We start from the raw sequence: 18,931 nt of genomic DNA, 5'->3' as shown, positions 1-18,931 counted from the left end.
CTGAGTCCCAGTCTTGGTATCTTCCATATTTCACATTTTTGGAAGAAAATTCCTGATTGGCCTGGCCCTGGTCAGGTGGGGTGATGAGAGAAACCGAGCTGGCTACTGGAGGCCCGTCCTTGTGTGTTCAGTACCTTTTTTAAAGAAAATGGGAACCATGAGCTGGGGAGGTGACTCATTAGTATATGCTGTAATCAGCATATATGTGTATACAGTACCTGCAATTGATCATATTGGTAAAACGTGTTAAAATTATTATCTTAAAACTGTTGTGAAGGTTGTAATGGCAACTTACTGTGTCAGTGGGAATCACCTTCTGACCTTTAAGGATCCAGATAAATTTAGCCCTGACCCTTGTTCTATTATTATGAGACGTTTATTGTTCTTACTAAGATCTTTGAATTGTTGAAATGCTTGTATTTCTTGATACTGTAGCTTCTGTTAGCCTAGTATCATGGAACCTGATCTTATAAGGAAAAAAAGACATAGAATTGGTGATTTTGGTCTGGGGAAGAATATAATAGTTGCTTTAAGGAAGTTATAAACAAAGTGCTTTGGGAGCAGTAACTTATATTTAGCAGTGCATAATGGTGCAAGGAGGCATTTCAACTTAGTCTGGGCAGAGGGAACAGTGAGCAAAGGAATAGTAAAGTTCAGAGCTGTGGAGGAAGAATTAGGATAGATTAGAAAGGGTCTTGCTAATGCATAGAATTTTGGCTTTAGAAAGACATTAGAAATTAATGAAGGCTTCTGAGCAGAGAAAAGATAAATCAGAGCTTTGCCCTGGAGAAATTGAGTCTAATTCAAAGGAATTAGGGAAATCACTCAGGAGACTATTATGGTATTTAAGCTGGAGGAGATGAGAATTTGTAATGGTGCAGCATTAGTGGGAATGAACATGAAGGTTCACAGACAACATTGGGTTATGTAGATAATATCTGTTCATCATTCTCACCTTGCCTGGGTTTTGTATAGGTTTCCTAACTTGATTTTGCTTGCCCTTTCTAGTCTTGTGTAATATATGCTATTAATAGTAGTCCTGCTACAATGTAAGTAAGTAATTCTCATGATTAAAATCTTTCTGCACCTTCTCCCTTGCTCAAGTTAAAACTTAAGGTTCTTATGAGATTTAAAGCATAAATAAATAATTGTGGCTCTACTTAATTTGATATTTTTCTATTTGTTCCCTGTGTTTTTCTTTTCTCCTAAATTACTCAGTTCTCTAGTAAATTCGTACTGCTTCATCTCAGTGACTTTGTACATATTGTTCCCTTTGCTGGAACAAAGACCTTACTTTTCCTTTGTGCACATTTTTTCTCCCTCTTCTTCTGTATTGCTCTTGACTTTGTGCTCATTTTAAAAGATACATGCTAGGGGTCATCTCTTCTAGAAAACCTCCATTGACCCTGAATTAGATGTGACTCAGCCCCCTTCTGTCATCATATATAAAATTTGCTGTGCCATTATTTTTTGTTTAAATTGTGAGCTCCCTGAGGACAACTAAATTCTTTATGTATCTTTTCTTACCACATGATAGCTTAGGGATGCATATTTGCATTAACTTTTTTGGCCTATACCGAGCTTATACAGCCCCACAGGCTGCATGCAGCCCAGGGCAGCGTTGAATGTGACCCAACACAAATTCATAAACTTTCTTGAAACGTTATGAGATTTTTGCGATTTTTTTAAAAAAGCACATCAGCTATCGTTAGTGTTAGTGTATTTTATGTGCAGCCCAAGACAATTTCTCTTCCAGTGTGACCCAGGGAAGCCAAAACATTGGACACTCCTGGCCTATACTGTTCCTGTAACTAGATGTCATGATGTAATTAGAGTATGGATTCTGAAGCCATAATTTCTGGGTTGAAATCCTAGCCCTGTTACTTATTACCTGTGCAGTTATGGGCAGTTTATTTAACCTGTTTCGAAGTTGTCTTATTGATAATAAAATGGGGAGAGTAGTACTACCTAACTCATACATATGCTTCTGAAGATTGAGTTAATATGTCCAAAGTGCTTAGAACAGTACCTGGCATTTGTGATTATGTATGTGCTTGCTATTTTTATTATGCATTACAGTTCAAATATGAATCTATTCCCCTATTTTTTTGTTTTTGAGACAGAGTCTTGCTGTCGCCAGATTGGCGTGCAGTGGTGTGATCTCAGCTCACTGAACCTCCACCTCCCAGGTTGAAGCTCTTCCCCTGCCTCAGCCTCCAGAGTAGCTGGGACTACAGGCGCGCGCCACCATTGCCTGGCTAATTTTTTGCATTTTAGTAGAGATGGGGTTTCACCATGTTGGCCGGGATGATCTCGATCTCCTGACCTCATGATCTGCCCGCCTTGGCCTCCCAAAGTGCTGGGATTACAGGCGTGAGCCACTGCTCCCGGCTATTCCCCTATTAATTGCCAAAGCAGTTCTACACATAATTCCCACATCTGCTTGGAAGGTGGCATTTTTTCTACCTGATTTCTTTTTTCTACTGTAGATGGTTTGTAGACATTATTCCCACAGAGTGGGCTTCAGGATATTCATTTATTCAATCATCAGATAATTATTAAGTGCCTACTATTTGCCAGATTTTGTATTTGTTTTATATATATGAATAAATTCTTGGTACTTGTGAGAGAGGTGTGTGTGTGTGTGTGTGTGTGTGTATAAATATGTGGGCAGACAGTAGATGATTAAATAAATTATATATTATGTTACTGGATAGTAAGGGCAATGCAAAAATAAGAAAAAGGGTAAGGGAAATGGGAGTTAAGAGTGGAGAATGTTACAGCTCTTTTAGAATTTGTCTAGTAGGCTTTCTGGGAGGTCTTTACCAGAAAGCCTCCCCATCACTCCCCTCAAACTCCCATGTTAAAAAAAACTTTTTTTAAAGAGTGAATAGGTAGTTGGATTTTATTTATTTATTTATTTTTTTATTATACTTTAGGGTTTTAGGGTACATGTGCACAATGTGCAGGTTTGTTACATATGTATCCATGTGCCATGTTGTTTTCCTGCACCCATTAACTCCTCATTTAGCATTAGGTGTATCTCCTAATGCTGTCCCTCCCCCCTCCCCCCACCCCACAACAGTCCCCGGAGTGTGATGTTCCCCTTCCTGTGTCCATGTGTTCTCATTGTACAATTCCCACCTATGAGTGAGAACATGCGGTGTTTGGTTTTTTGTCCTTGCGATAGTTTACTGAGAATGATGTTTTCCAGTTTCATCCATGTCCCTACAAAGGACACGAACTCATCATTTTTTATGGCTGCATAGTATTCCATGGTGTATATGTGCCACATTTTCTTAATCCAGTCTGTCATTGTTGGACATTTGGGTTGGTTCCAACTCTTTGCTATTGTGAATAGTGCTGCAAGAAACATACGTGTGCATGTGTCTTTATAGCAGCATGATTTATAGTCCTTTGGGTATATACCCAGTAATGGGATGGCTGGGTCAAATGGTATTTCTAGTTCGAGATCCCTGAGGAATCGCCACACTGACTTCCACAATGGTTGAACTAGTTTACAGTCCCACCAACAGTGTAAAAGTGTTCCTATTTCTCCACATCCTCTCCAGCACCTGTTGTTTCCTGACTTTTTAATGATGGCCATTCTAACTGGTGTGAGATGGTATCTCACTGTGGTTTTGATTTGCATTTCTCTGATGGCCAGTGATGATGAGCATTTCTTCATGTGTTTTTTGGCTGCATAAATGTCTTCTTTTGAGAAGTGTCTGTTCATGTCCTCTGCCCACTTTTTGATGGAGTTGTTTGTTTTTTTCTTGTAAATTTGTTTGAGTTCATTGTAGATTCTGGATATTAGCCCTTTGTCAGATGAGTAGGTTGCAAAAATTTTCTCCCATTCTGTGGGTTGCCTGTTCACTCTGATAGTAGTTTCTTTTGCTGTGCAGAAGCTCTTTAGTTTAATGAGATCCCATTTGTCAATTTTGGCTTTTGTTGCCATTGCTTTTGGTGTTTTAGACATGAAGTCCTTGCCCACGCCTATGTCCTGAATGGTATTGCCTAGGTTTTCTTGTAGGATTTTAATGGTTTTAGGTCTAACATATAAGTCTTTAATCCATCTTGAATTAATTTTTGTATAAGGTGTAAGGAAGGGATCCAGTTTCAGCTTTCTACATATGGCTAGCCAGTTTTCCCAGCACCATTTATTAAATAGGGAATTCTTTCCCCATTTCTTGTTTTTGTCAGGTTTGTCAAAGATCAGATAGTTGTAGATATGCGGCATCATTTCTGAGGGCTCTGTTCTGTTCCATTGATCTATGTCTCTGTTGTGGTACCAGTACCATGCTGTTTTGGTTACCGTAGCCTTGTAGTATAGTTTAAAGTCAGGTAGCGTGATGCCTCCAGCTTTGTTCTTTTGGCTTAGGATTGACTTGGCGATGTGGGCTCTTTTTTGGTTCCATATGAACTTTAAAGTAGTTTTTTCCAATTCTGTGAAGAAAGTCATTGGTAGCTTGATGGGGATGGCATTGAATCTATAAATTACCTTGGGCAGTATGGCCATTTTCACGATATTGATTCTTCCAACCCATGAGCATGGAATGTTCTTCCATTTGTTTGTATCCTCTTTTATTTCATTGAGCAGTGGTTTGTAGTTCTCCTTGAAGAGGTCCTTCACATCCCTTGTAAGTTGGATTCCTAGGTATTTTATTCTCTTTGAAGCAATTGTGAATGGGAGTTCACTCATGATTTGGCTCTCTGTTTGTCTGTTATTGGTGTACAAGAATGCTTGTGATTTTTGTACATTAATTTTGTATCCTGAGACTTTGCTGAAGTTGCTAATCAGCTTAAGGAGATTTTGGGCTGAGACAGTGGGGTTTTCTAGATATACAATCATGTCATTTGCAAACAGGGACAATTTGACCTCCTCTTTTCCTAATTGAATACCCTTTATTTCCTTCTGCCTGATTGCTCTGGCCAGAACTTCCAGCACTATGTTGAATAGGAGTGGTGAGAGAGGGCATCCCTGTCTTGTGCCAGTTTTCAGAGGGAATGCTTCCAGTTTTTGCCCATTCAGTATGATATTGGCTGTGAGTTTGTCGTAGATAGCTCTTATTATTTTGAGATACGTCCCATCAATACCTAATTTATTGAGAGTTTTTAGCATGAAGGGTTGTTGAATTTTGTCAAAGGCCTTTTCTGCATCTATTGAGATAATCATGTGGTTTTTGTCTTTGGTTCTGTTTATATGCTGGATTACATTTATTGATTTGTGTATGTTGAACCAGCCTTGCATCCCAGGGATGAAGCCCACTTGATCATGGTGGATAAGCTTTTTGATGTGCTGCTGGATTCGGTTTGCCAGTATTTTATTGAGGATTTTTGCGTCAATGTTCATCAAGGATATTGGTCTGAAATTCTCTTTTTTGGTTATGTCTCTGCCAGGTTTTGGTATCAGGACGATGCTGGCTTCGTAAAATGTGTTAGGGAGGATTCCCTCTTTTTCTATCGATTGGAATAGTTTCAGAAGGAATGGTACCAGTTCCTCCTTGTACCTCTGGTAGAATTCAGCTGTGAATCCGTCAGGTCCTGGACTCTTTTTGGTTGGTAAGCTATTGATTATTGCCACAATTTCAGAACCTGTTATTGGTCTATTCAGAGATTCAACTTCTTCCTGGTTTAGTCTTGGGAGGGTGTATTTGTCGAGGAATTTATCCATTTCTTCTAGATTTTCTAGTTTATTTGCATAGAGGTGTTTGTAGTATTCTCTGATGGTAGATTGTATTTCTGTGGGATCGGTGGTGATATCCCCTTTTTCGTTTTTTATTGCATCTATTTGATTCTTCTCTCTTTTCTTCTTTATTAGTCTTGCTAGCGGTCCATCAATTTTGTTGATCTTTTCAAAAAACCAGCTCCTGGATTCATTAATGTTTTGAAGGGTTTTTTGTGTCTCTATTTCCTTCAGTTCTGCTCTGATTTTAGTTATTTCTAGCCTTCTGCTAGCTTTTGAATGTGTTTGCTCTTGCTTTTCTAGTTCTTTTAATTGTGATGTTAAGGTGTCAATTTTGGATCTTTCCTGCTTTCTCTTGTGGGCATTTAGTGCTATAAATTTCCCTCTACACACTGCTTTGAACGTGTCCCAGAGATTCTGGTATGTTGTGTCTTTGTTCTCGTTGGTTTCAAAGAACATCTTTATTTCTGCCTTCATTTCATTATGTACCCAATAGTCATTCAGGAGCAGGTTGTTCAGTTTCCATGTAGTTGAGCGGTTGTGAGTGAGTTTCTTAATCCTGAGTTCTAGTTTGATTGCACTGTGGTCTGAGAGACAGTTTGTTATAATTTCTGTTCTTTTACATTTGCTGAGGAGAGCTTTACTTCCACCTATGTGGTCAATTTTGGAATAGGTGTGGTGTGGTGCTGAAAAAAATGTATATTCTGTTGACTTGGGGTGGAGAGTTCTGTAGATGTCTATTAGGTCCACTTTGTGCAGAGCTGAGTTCAATTCCTGGATATCCTTGTTAACTTTCTGTCTCGTTGATCTGTCTAATGTTGACAGTGGGGTGTTAAAATCTCCCATTATTAGTGTGGGAGTTTAAGTCCCTTTGTAGGTCACTGAGGACTTGCTTTATGAATCTGGGTGCTCCTGTGTTGGGTGCATATATATTTAGGATAGTTAGCTCTTCTTGTTGAATTGATCCCTTTACCATTATGTAATGGCCTTCTTTGTCTCTTTTGATCTTTGTTGGGTTAAAGTCTATTTTATCAGAGACTAGGATTGCAACCCCTGCCTTTTTTTGTTTTCCAGTTGCTTGATAGATCTTCCTCCATCCCTTTATTTTGAGTCTATGTGTGTCTCTGCACGTGAGATGGGTTTCCTGAATACAGCACAGTGATGGGTCCTGACTCCTTATCCAGTTTGCCAGTCTGTGTCTTTTGATTGGAGCATTTAGCCCATTTACATTTAATTTTAATATTGTTATGTGTGAATGTGATCCTGTCATTATGATGTTAGTTGGTTATTTTGCTCGTTAGTTGCTATAGTTTCTTCCTAGCCTCGATGGTCTTTACAATTTGGCATGTTTTTGCAGTGGCTGGTACCGGTTGTTCCTTTCCATGTTTAGTACTTCCTTCAGGAGCTCTTTTAGGGCAGGCCTGGTGGTGACAAAATCACTCAGCATTTGCTTGTCTGTATTTTATTTCTCCTTCACTTATGAAGCTTAGTTTGGCTGGATAGGAAATTCTGGGTTGAAAATTCTTTTCTTTAAGAATGTTGAATATCGGCCCCCACTCTCTTCTGGCTTGTAGAGTTTCTGCTGAGAGATCAGCTGTTAGTCTGATGGGCTTCCCTTTGTGGGTAACCCGACCTTTCTCTCTGGCTGCCCTTAACATTTTTTCCTTCATTTCAACTTTGTTGAATCTGACAATTATGTGTCTTGGAGTTGCTCTTCTCGAGGAGTATCTTTGTGGCGTTCTCTGTATTTCCTGAATCTGAATGCTGGCCTGCCTTGCTAGATTGGGGAAGTTCTCCTGGATAGTATCTTGCAGAGTGTTTTCCAACTTCGTTCCATTCTCCCCATCATTTTCAGGTACACCAATCAGACGTAGGTTTGGTCTTTTCACATAGTCCCAAATTTCTTGGAGGCTTTGTTCATTTCTTTTTATTCTTTTTTCTCTAAACTTCCCTTCTCTCTTCATTTCATTCATTTGATCTTCCATCACTGATACCCTTTCTTCCAGTTGATCGCATCTGCTACTGAGGCTTCTGCAATCTTCACGTAGTTCTTGAAACTTGGCTTTCAGCTCCATCAGCTCCTTTAAGCCCTTCTCTCCATTGGTTATTCTAGTTATCCATTCTTCTAATTTTTTTTCAAAGTTTTTAACTTCTTTGCTATTGTTTTGAATTTCCTCTCGTAGCTCAGTTTGATCGTCTGAAGCCTTCTTCTCTCAACTCATCAAAGTCATCCTCCATCCAGCTTTGTTCCGTTGCTGGTGAGGAACTGCGTTCCTTTGGAGGAGGAGAGGTGCTCTGTTTTTTGGAGTTTCCAGTTTTTTTGCTCTGTTTTTTCCCCATCTTTGTGGTTTTATCTACTTTTTGTCTTTGATGATGGTGATGTACAGATGCGTTTTTGGTGTGGATGTCCCTTCTGTTTGTTAGTTTTCCTTCTACCAGACAGGACCCTCAGCTGCAGGTCTGTTGGAGTTTACTAGAGGTCCACTCCCAACCCTGTTTGGCTGGGTGTCAGCAGCGGTGGCTGCATAACAGCGGATTTTCATGAGACCACAAATTCAGCTGTCTGATAGTTCCTCTGAAAGTTTTGTCTCAGAGGAGTACCCGGTTGAATGAGGTGTCAGTCTGTCCCTACTGGGGGGGTGCCTCCCAGTTAGGCTGCTCAGGGGTGAGGGACCCACTTTAGGAGGCAGTCTGTCCGTTCACAGATCTCCAGCTGCGTGCTGGGAGAACCACTACTCTCTTCAAAGCTGTCAGTCAGACAGGGACATTTAAGTCTGTGGAGGTTCTTGCTGAGTTTTTGTTTGTCTGTGCCCTGCACCCAGAGGTGGAGCCTACAGAGGCAGGCAGGCCTCCTTGAGCTGTGGTGGGCTCCACCCAGTTCGAGCTTCCTGGCTGCTTTGTTTACCTAAGCAAGCCTGGGCAATGGCGGGCGCCCCTCCCTCAGCCTCGCTGCCGCCTTGCAGCTTGATCTCAGACTGCTGTGTTAGCAATCAGCGAGACTCCGTGGGCATAGGACCCTCCGAGCCAGGTGCGGGACACAATCTCCTAGTGTGCCGTTTTCCAGGCTCGTTGGAAAAGCGCAGTATTAGGATGGGACTGACCCGATACTCTAGGTGCCATCTGTTTCCCCTTTCTTTGACTAGGAAAGGGAACTCGCTGACCCCTTGCGCTTCCCGAGTGAGGCAATGCCTCGCCCTGCTTCGGCTCGCGCACAGTGCGCTTCACCGACTGTCCTGCACCCACTGTTAGGCACTCCCTAGTGAGATGAAACCGGTACCTCAAGCAGAAATGCAGAAATCACCCGTCTTCTGTGTCGCTGGGGCTGGGAGCTGGAGACTGGAGCTGTTCCTATTCGGCCATCTTAAGTCAGTTGGATTTTTTTTTTTTTTTAAGAGACGGAGTGGGCTGGGCCCTAGTGGGTCACGCCTCTAATCCCAGCACTTTGGGAGGCTGAGGCAGGTGGATCGCTTGAGGTCAGGAGTTTGAGACCAGCCTGGCCAACATGGTGAAACCGCGTCTCTACTAAAAATACAAAAATTAGCCAGGCGTGGTGGCACATGCCTGTCATCCTAGCTACTCAGGAAGCTGAGGCAGGAGAATAGCTTGAACCCGGGAAGTGGAGGTTGCAGTGAGCTGAGATAGCACCACCACACTCCAGCCTGGGTGTCAGAGCAAGACTCCGTCTCAAAAAAAAAAAAAAAAAAAGACGGGTTCTTACTATGTTGCCCAGGCTGATTGCAAACTTGTGGGCTCCAGTGAGCCTCCCGCCTCAGCCTCCCAAAGGCTCGGATTACAGGTGTGAGCCACCATGCCTGGCCCAGGTAGTTGGAATTTTAAATAAGATGGTCAGAGGAAGTCTCATTTAGAAGGTGACATTTGATCAAGGCCCAAGAATAAGGGAGTCAGCCATGCAATATATAGAAGATAAATCCAGGTAGAAGACTTTTTTTGTTTTTGAGATGGAGTCTCGCTCTTCCATCAGGCTCGAGTGCAGTGGTGCAATCTGTGCCTCCCGGTTTCAAGCAATTCCCCTGCCTCAGCCTCCTGAGTAGCTGGGACTACAGATGCGCGCCAGCATGCCCTGCTAATTGTTGTATTTTTAGTAGAGACGGAGTTTCACCATGTTGGCCAGGATGGTTTTGATCTCCTGACCTCGTGATCCGCCCGCCTAGGCCTCCCAAAGTGCTGGGATTACAGGCACTTTTGTGAGCCACTGCGCCCAGCCAAGGTAGAAGAATCTTTCAGTGCAAAAGCCTTAAGTAGGACTAGTGTGTCTGGTCCTTTCACAGACTAACAAGGAGGCCACTGTGGCTGAAGTAGACTGATCGAGGAGAGGAGGAGGTAAAGGGAATGGGGGAAATATAATGTAGGGCAATGTGGAGCACCGTAAAGGCTTTGGCCTTTGAGTGAAATCCAGAGCCGTTGCAGTTTTTTGTTGTTGTTTTTTTGAGACAGAGTCTCACTGTCATGCAGTGCGAGTGCAGTGATGTGATCATGGCTCACTGCAGCCTCGAACTCCTGGACTCAAGCAGTCCCTCCTACCTCAGTCTCCTGAGTAGCTGAGACTACAGGCTTGCGCTACCATGCCTGGCAAATTTTTAATTTTTTTGTAGAGACAGGATCTTGTTGCCCAGGCTGGTTTTGAACTCCTAGATGCGAACGATCCTCCTACCTTGTCCTCCCAAAGTGTTGGGATTACATCCTCCCACCTTGTCCTCCCAAAGTGTTGGGATTACAGGCGTGAGCCACTGCGCCTGGCTAGGATTACAGAGTTTTGAGCAGAGAAGTGACGCTATCAGACTTAAAAGAATTGTCCAGTGAATGGCTGTGCTGAAAATACATTTGAGGTAAATTAAGCTAGAAGCAGGGGTATTGAAATCAGGCTAAGGGATGTTCGTGGTTTGAATTAAGTGGTAGCAGGAGGTATTAAGAATTAGTCACATTGTATATGTATTTTGAAGGTACAACCAACAGGATTTCCAGGCAAGATAGAGTGTGATGTGAAAAAGAAAGAAAGGAGTCAGTAGTGACTCAGGAGTTTGTCTGAGCAGCCGAAGTGTGGAATTACATTACATCTGAGAGGTGAAAGGCTGTAGGAGGAGCAATATGTGGGAAAGATCAGAAGTTCAGTTTTGGACATGCCAAGTATTAGTTGGCAAAATGGTTGGGTGGATGACTGGGGATCAGGAGTCATCCTGATAAAATTGACATGCAGGTAGTATTAAAATCTCCAGACTGGATGAGATCACCAAGTGTAGATAGAAAAGAGAGACTGAATTGTGAGTGCTCCAGCGTTAAGCAGTTTGGAAAACCAGAAAAGGAAAATGAACACGAAAAATAAAAGAAAACCCAGGAAAATAATTAAGGAGGAGTGATCAACTGTGTAAAATATTATTAGTGGGACATTTAAGAAAATTGTCCACTGACCAGTGGATTTAACGATTGGAGGTCATTGGTGATCTTGATAAATGCAGATTAGGTTTAGTGGTGGGACAGAAAGCTTGGAGTAGATTTGAGAGATAATGGGAGGGAGACAGCTGTTTTGAGGACTTTTATTACAAAGCACAGCAAATTTTTAAATGGTATTGAAACTGGGAGGGTAAGTGGAATAAAGAATAAAGTTTAAAAGGGAGAAATATCAGCGTATTTATATTTGTATGCTGGTGGGAATGATCCATTATTAGCAAATAAAATGTTGATGTAGATGATAGGAGAAAGGGGAGAATTGCTCAAGTGATGCTCTTGAGTAGGTGATCAGATGGCAAATCTGGTATATAAATAGACCAGAGCATGGATAGTTCCATCTGTGATAACAGGTGGGAATTCAGGGTGTGTACATGTACATGACAGTAGGTAACTGGTGGGACTCTGGAAATTCCCTGTTGTTTTCAGTTTTATAAGTGCAACAAGAAGCAAGGTCACTGAGTGTGAGGGAGGGAAAACTCAATGTAGGGTTGAGGTGAGAAGATACGAAATAGTTACTGGGAGAGTCAGAGAATGAAATAGACTGGGGATAATGTCTGGTAGCATTTATAGTTACTCAAGATCAGCCAGCATGGTTGTGAATTTTTCTTTGTCTTTGCTTTCTTCCCTATGTTTGTGTAGGGACAGATTTGGTGGGGATTGCGTTGATTTTATTTTTAAATTACAGTGAAGCCAGAGAAGGGCTAGAGAACCAACTATATCTGAGGGAGTGATTATAATTTTTTTTTTCTCTTTTCTGTCTTTTTTTTTTTTGAGATGGAGTCTCACTCTGTTGCCCAGGCCACAGTGCAGTGGCGTGATCTCGGCTCACTGCAACCTCCGCCTCCCGGGTTCAAGCAATTGCCCTGCCTCAGCCTCCTGAGTAGCTGGGATTACAAGCACGCGCCACCATGCCTGGCTAATTTTTGTATTTTTAGTAGAGACGGGGTTTCACCGTGTTGAGCCGGCTGGTCTTGAACTCCTGACCTCAGGTGATCTGCCCACCTCGGCCTCCCAAAATGCTGGGGTTACATGTGTGAGCCACCGCACTGGGCTGGATTATAATTTTTACAATTGAAGCTGGGTAATGAAGGGAGAGAGGTTGTCAGAGGGTTGAGGGACAGTAAAAAGGTAATAGAATCAATGGATAGGAAATCCTGGTGGAGTCAAAGAATTTTTGGAGTAAGTATAACATATGTGAATGTCTTTTAGCTCATCAAGAACTATAAAAATGTAGCTAAGGTTTGACAAAGCTAAGTGATAGACCTCTCCTCTATACTTTTCTGTTAGTTGAAATATTTCATTTATTTTTATGGCTGGGCACGGTGGTTCATGCCTGTAATCCTGGCACTTTGGGAGGCCGAGGTGGGTGGATCACCTGAGGCCAGGAGTTCGAGACCAGCCTGACCAACATGGTGAAACCCTGTCCCTGCTAATAATACAAAAAAAATTAGCTGGACATGGTGGCATGCACCTGTAATCCCAGCTACTTGGGAGGCTGAGTCAGGAGAATCACTTGAACCAGGAGGTGGAGATTGTAGTGAGCCGAGATTGTGCCATGGCACTCCACCCTGGGCAACAGAGTGAAACTGTGTCTCAGAAAAGAAAAAATAAATATTTCATTTATCTTTTAAAAACAAGCAGTTTTGTGAATGGGTGGAGAAGCAACATTGGGTAGAGATTTTATCCTCTCTGATGAAAGAGGATATTTAAAGTGCCTTTAGAAGTATTTCTAGGACCGAGAGAATGCCAGTATAAGCCCAAGCATCTTATTATGGTCTAACACAGGTCTTTCTCACTGTTCTAGTCTTTCCTACTAATGCCATCTCAGAACACTACCCTCATCCCCAAAGCTGTCTGCATATATCTACCGTATTGCTCAGATGTTCTCCCCATCCTGAGTTTCTTGAGGAAAAACAACTATTGGGTGCTTACTAGGTGTCAGCCATTTTGCTAAGCACTTTGCTTACACTAATGTTAATCCTTACAGCAACAGAAGTAACTATTATTATCCCTGTTTCACAGATGGGGGAAACAGAGAGGCTAGGGTAATCTGCCTTAGGCCCTGCAAATGAGAAAGTGATTGAAATACCTGTTCAGGCTTCCAGACTCCAGAGCACCACCTGACTCTTTTTAAATTGATTTTTTTTATTATTTAGTTTTTACTTTTATTAAAGTTATATGCACACACATTAGTGAATTTATTAATACGACAAAGGTCACAAAAAAGTCTGTACTTTCTTTTATTTGTTTTACTCCTGAGAGACAACCACTTTAAATTTTCTTTGTTTTTTATTTTTTGAGTTGCAAGTAAAACTGCTTTAAAATCATTTAGTTGTTTCTTTTGGTGTTTACCTTTTTCTTTTTTTTTTTTTTGAGATGGAGTCTCGCTCTGCTGCCAGGCTGGAGTGCAGTAGAGTAGCATGGTCTCGGCTCATTGCAACCTCCAACTCCCTGGTTCAAGCGAGTAGCTGGGATTACAGGCACACACCAGCAGGCCCAGCTAATTTTTGTATTTTAAGTAGAGGCGGGGTTTTACCGTGTTGGCCAGGATGGTCTTGATCTCCTGACCTCATGATCTGCCCGCCTTGGCCTCCCAAAGTGCTGGGATTACAGGTGTGAGCCACCACACCCAGCCTACCTTTCTATTTCTAAGGTACAGTCTTTTTACTAGTTACTTTTTCTCTTAATTTTACAGTCTAGTTACTTTTTCCCTTAAATGTCTGATTTCTTACTAATGAAAGTTAAGATTTAGTTTCTTTTACGTACGCCTTCTCCAAGCATACACACAAACTTCCCACTTTAACTGCTCATTTTTTCCAATATAATTACGTTGAAATTTTGGTCACATTAGCATTCAATATATACATTGTCTCTGTGAATGCTAGTTTTTCATTTAATTTTCTGTATGCTTATGACTAATTCAACCCCAAATTTTAGTTGTTTATATATCAATTTCATGTTTTAAAAAAAAATCTTGTCAAGCCTTCTTAACTGCTCCATTCTGGACTGGTTGCTCTCTAGACCTGCCTTAATCCTACCATGTTATGATGAAGATGGAAATCTTACCATCTTATGGTGGGAGACCCGTGTTTTATCATCCTGTAATTAACTTTTTGTGTTAGAGTCTCAGTATTCTAGATACGACATCATGTTCTTTCTTGGTTTACATCGTTTTGGTGGAATGAGAGGAGTCACAATAACAATTTTTTTTTGTTTTGTACTTTCAGTATCTGAAAATGTGTTTATTCTACCTACTTATTTGATAGTCTGGTTATTCTAGGTTGAAAATTATTGTCTCTCTGAATTTTGAAGGAATTTTTTCATTGCTTGCTTTGACACCTGTTGATAAATCTGGAGCCCTCTATGTGACCTGGTTTATGTCCCTGAAGTTTTGTAGAATCTTCTCTTTGATTCCAGAATTACACAGTGTGCTTTGCTGTGAGTCTATTTGTCAGCTGTTGTGTTGGTCACTCTTCAGCAACTCTTGTGAGTTCTCTTAATTTGAAAAATAGTATTTTTTAATTCTGGGAATTATTTATGGATTGGTTGGTTGAGGCAAAACATGCATAAAATGAAATTTACCACTTTTTAACCATTGCTAAATGTACAGTTCAGTAGCATTAAATACATTCACAGTGTTGTAGAGCCATCATCACTATTCATTTCCAGAACCTTTTTATTGTCCCAAATATAAATTCTGTACCCATTAAACAATAATGACCATTCCTCCTTTCTTCCAATCCCTGTCTAGCTTTTGTGTCTTTGATGGATTTTAGGTACCTCACTTAAGTGACATTATAAAATATTCCGTGTCTGGCTTATTTTACTTCGTGTAATGCTTTCAGGATTCAGCCATTGTGAATAACACTGCTGTGAATGTTGGTGTGCGAGTGTCTAAGTCTTTACTTTGACTTCTTTTGGGTATACACCTAGAAGTAGAATTGCTGGATCATACAGTAGTTCTGTGTGTAGCTTTTCGAGGAACTGTTTTCTACAATGGCCACACCATTTTACGTTCCCATCAGCAGTGCCCAGTGGTCCCAGTTTCTCCATATCCTCACCAGTGCTTATTTTTCATTTTAGAAAATGTTTTTGATTTAAAATAATTATTGGTTTCTCTCCACTTTTCTGTGTGTGTGTGTGTATTTTTTTCTTTTTAAACTGGTCATTTAGACTTTGGACCTCTTGTACTACTATTATAATTTTCTGATTGCTTCCCTCCTTTTTCTAAATGTCTTTAAACAATGCACCTTTTAAAAAGAGTGTTAAATGGTGCCATCATTGAATCAGTAGTTCTGTTTTATTTTAACTCCTCCTCTTCCCTCCGAATCTATAGTTTTTTTTGTGTAGAATTTTCCAGGTAACTCAGAAAACTTGCTGACCATTATTACTCAGGATATGGAGATTCCTACCAGTTAGTGGACCCATATTTTTCTCCAGTTTCTTAGTCTTCAAGAATCCTAGCTCCATTTGATAACTATGAGTAGTGCTTTTTGAATAACTTCTTTTGGAGGGATGAGACTGCAGCAAGCTATAGTTTTGTTTTGTTTTTTAGAGACTGTTCCTCTTTTGCCCAGGCTGCAGTGCAGTGGCACAATCATAGCTCACTGCAGCCTTGAACTTCTGGGTTCAAGCAGTCCTCCTCCCTCAGCCTCCCGGGTAGCTAGGATTGCAGGTACATGCCACAACGCCTGGATAATTTTTTAGTTTTTTGTAGAGATGGGATCTCGCTATGTTGCCCAGGCTGGTCTCAAACTCGGCTGGGCTCAAGCAGTCTTCCTGCCTCAGCCTTCCAAAGTGTTGGGGTTACAGGCATTGGCCAATCTGCCTGGCCCCAGTTTTGTTCTTAAACGTTTCCAGCAGTTCAGATCATTGGTCTGGGCAAAGGTAGCTGAGACCTCAAAAGCACAGACAATAAAAGCAAAAATAGACGAATGGGATTACATCAAGCTAAAAAGCTTCTGCACAAGGGAAAAGTCAGCAGACTGAAGAAAATGAAATGGGAGAAAATATTTGCAAACTGTCTTTCCGACAAGGGATTAATAACTAGAATATGTAAGGAACTCAACTCAAAAGCAAAAACACCAAATTATCCAATTAAAATGGGCAAATTATCTGAACATTTTTCAGAAGACATACAGGTATATGAAAATATATGTTCAACATTACTAATCATCACGAAAATGTAAATCACAACCACGATGAGATGTTATACACCCCAGTTAAATGGCCATTATCAAAAAGACAAGCCAGGCATGGTGGCACACACCTGTAGTCCCAGGTACTCGGGAAGCTGAGGTGGGAGCATCACTTGAGCTGAGGAGGCAGAGGTTGCAGTGAGGTGAGATTGCACCACTGCATTCCAGCCTGGGTGACAGAGTGAGACCCTGTCTAAAAAAGGAAAGCAAAAGAAATAGCAGATTCTGGCAAGGGTGCAGAAAAAGGGAAGCACTAGTACGCTGCTAGAAGAAATGTAGATTGGTACAGCCACTATGAGAAACAGTGTAGAGATTCCTCAGAAACCTAAAAATAGGTCTACCATCTGACCTAGCAATCCCCACTGCTGGATAAGAGTCCAAAAGAAAAGAAATCAGTATGTCAAAGAGATACCTGCACTTTTTTTTTTTTTTTTTTTTTTTTTTCCATTTTTGAGTTGGAGTTTCGCTCTGTTGCCCAGGCTGGAGTGCAATGGCGCAATCTCGGCTCACTGCAACCTCTGCCTCCCGAGTTCAAGTGATTCTCCTGCTTCAGCCTCCCCAAGTAGCTGGGACTACAGGCACACACCACAACGCCTGGCTAATTTTTGTATTTTTAGTAGAGACGGGGTTTCACCGTGTTGGCCAGGCTGGTCTTGAACTCCTGATCCACCCGCTTCTGCCTCCCAAAGTGCTGGGATTACAGGCATGAGCCACTGTGCCCGGCCGATACCTGCACTTTAATATTTATTGCAGCGTTATTTACAGTAGCCAAGATAGAGAATCAATCTAAGTATCTATAAATGGATGCATGGATAAAGAAAATGTGGTGTATATATACGCACACACAACAGTGGAATACAGTCCAATTCAGATATAAAAAGAATGAATGAAGTCTCATCCTTTGCACCAATGTGGATGGAACTGGAGGTCATTATGTTAAGTGAAATAAGCCAGGCACAGAAAGACAAATATCACATGCTCTCATGCATTATGTTGGAGCTAAAAAAGTTGATCTTAACAGAGGTAGAGAGTAGAATGAGGGTTATCAGAGGCTGAGAAGGGTGGGGGTCCACGGATGAATAGAAATTGGTTACTGGGTACAAAAGTACAGTCAGATAAAAGGAGTAAGTTTTAGTATTTGATAGCACAATAGGATGACTATAGTTAATAATTTATTGTGTATTTCAAAATAGCTAGAGAGGATTTGAAATGTTGCCAGCACAAATGATAAATGTTTGAAATGGCTATCCCAAATATCGATTTGACCAATACACATTGTATGCATGTATCAAAACTATTACATGTATCCCGTAAATATGTATAGTTATGTATCAGTACAAATTTCCAGTTTATCTTTTTAGTTTTGTCGTATGTAGATGGAGATTCCCAGGAAGGGTTAATTGATTTAATAGTGTTGACATGTTCATTTTCCATGTATTCAGTCCTTAAACCAAAGTACAAATTGTTCGTGTGATAGGTACTTTGCTTTTAACGATTTTTTTCTTCTTTTTTTGAAAGTATGAGATACAGAAAAATGCATTCCAGATAATTACTACTTGCTTGATTGGCAATTTTTTTTTTTTTTTTTTGAGACGGAGTCTGATTGGCAATTTTAAAGTAGCACATAACTCTGGGGTATACTTTAAAGTAGCAGTGAAAGTAATCTGTATATAAAATTACACAAAATAAACGAATACCAAAATATTAAAAGCTAACATAACAGACATTGTTAAGATACTTTTGTTTTACTTTCAAACTCAAGATTCTTCAGGATAAAACCTTTGTGTTAAAATATACAGTAATCTCTCACCACTTGTGGCAGTGCCAACTCATTTTTATATTTCAATAACAGATACTTTAAGCTTTAATCATTTACATATGTCTTTCAGTCTCCTTAAATTTAAAAATGGAATGATTATTGTCTTCTTTGCTGTATATCACATGGATTGGTCTTTGGGTTGGATGGAAAGGGGATTTTTTCCCCCCTCCACTTAATACACAGATGACTACACCCAAGAAAAAAATTCTAGATTAGATCTTCATAGCACATTGTCCTGTACAACTGAAAGTGATTCATGAGATAGATTTTAATGCTAATGAGTATTTTTTTAAATGAATCATCCATATATTAGGCTTAGATTATTTAGATTTCTCTTTCCCTCTTTCTTTAAAAAGCTGTATATACGTGTGCCACAAACTTTATTCCTCAAATTTTGTGACTTTGATCTTGGCAGTTCTGATTTCCCCAGCCTTATTATTTTAAGGTAATCAGTAAGATGTTAACAAAAGGGATGGTGTATTGCAGTGTTCTCCACTAGGAACCACTTCCCTCCCATGGTTCATTTGGCAATGACTAGAGACTTTTTTTTACCACTTGGAGTGAGGATTGCTGCTGGATAGAGGTCAGGGATGCAAATATCCTACAGTGCACACAGACAGCAGCTCATCACAAGCTAAAACCCTTTGGCTCAAGATGTCCATAGTGCTGAGTTTGAGAAACTCATTTATCGTTTATATTAAACACCTACTCCTTGCTTTACTTTAGTCAATATATTTCCAATTCCTTTTTCTGTAAGGTTCA

The 18,931-nt window shown here is 40.6% G+C and overlaps 1 protein-coding gene and 1 pseudogene across 3 annotated transcripts in view; both read left to right on the top strand.

Annotated features, from left to right (window-relative positions):
- The window catches only part of PPP4R2 (protein phosphatase 4 regulatory subunit 2), a 77,353-nt gene that overhangs the window by 27,959 nt on the left and 30,463 nt on the right, over window positions 1-18,931 (top strand). The gene's annotated exons all lie outside the window — the stretch shown is intronic.
- Window positions 2,773-2,838, top strand: LOC129471743 (uncharacterized; annotated as a pseudogene).

This window comes from Symphalangus syndactylus, chromosome 21 (assembly GCF_028878055.3).
Source record: "Symphalangus syndactylus isolate Jambi chromosome 21, NHGRI_mSymSyn1-v2.1_pri, whole genome shotgun sequence".
In the NCBI taxonomy this organism is placed as follows: domain Eukaryota; kingdom Metazoa; phylum Chordata; class Mammalia; order Primates; family Hylobatidae; genus Symphalangus; species Symphalangus syndactylus.
Note: the sequence above shows the minus strand (reverse complement) of the source record. Positions and strands in the feature narration are given on the sequence as shown.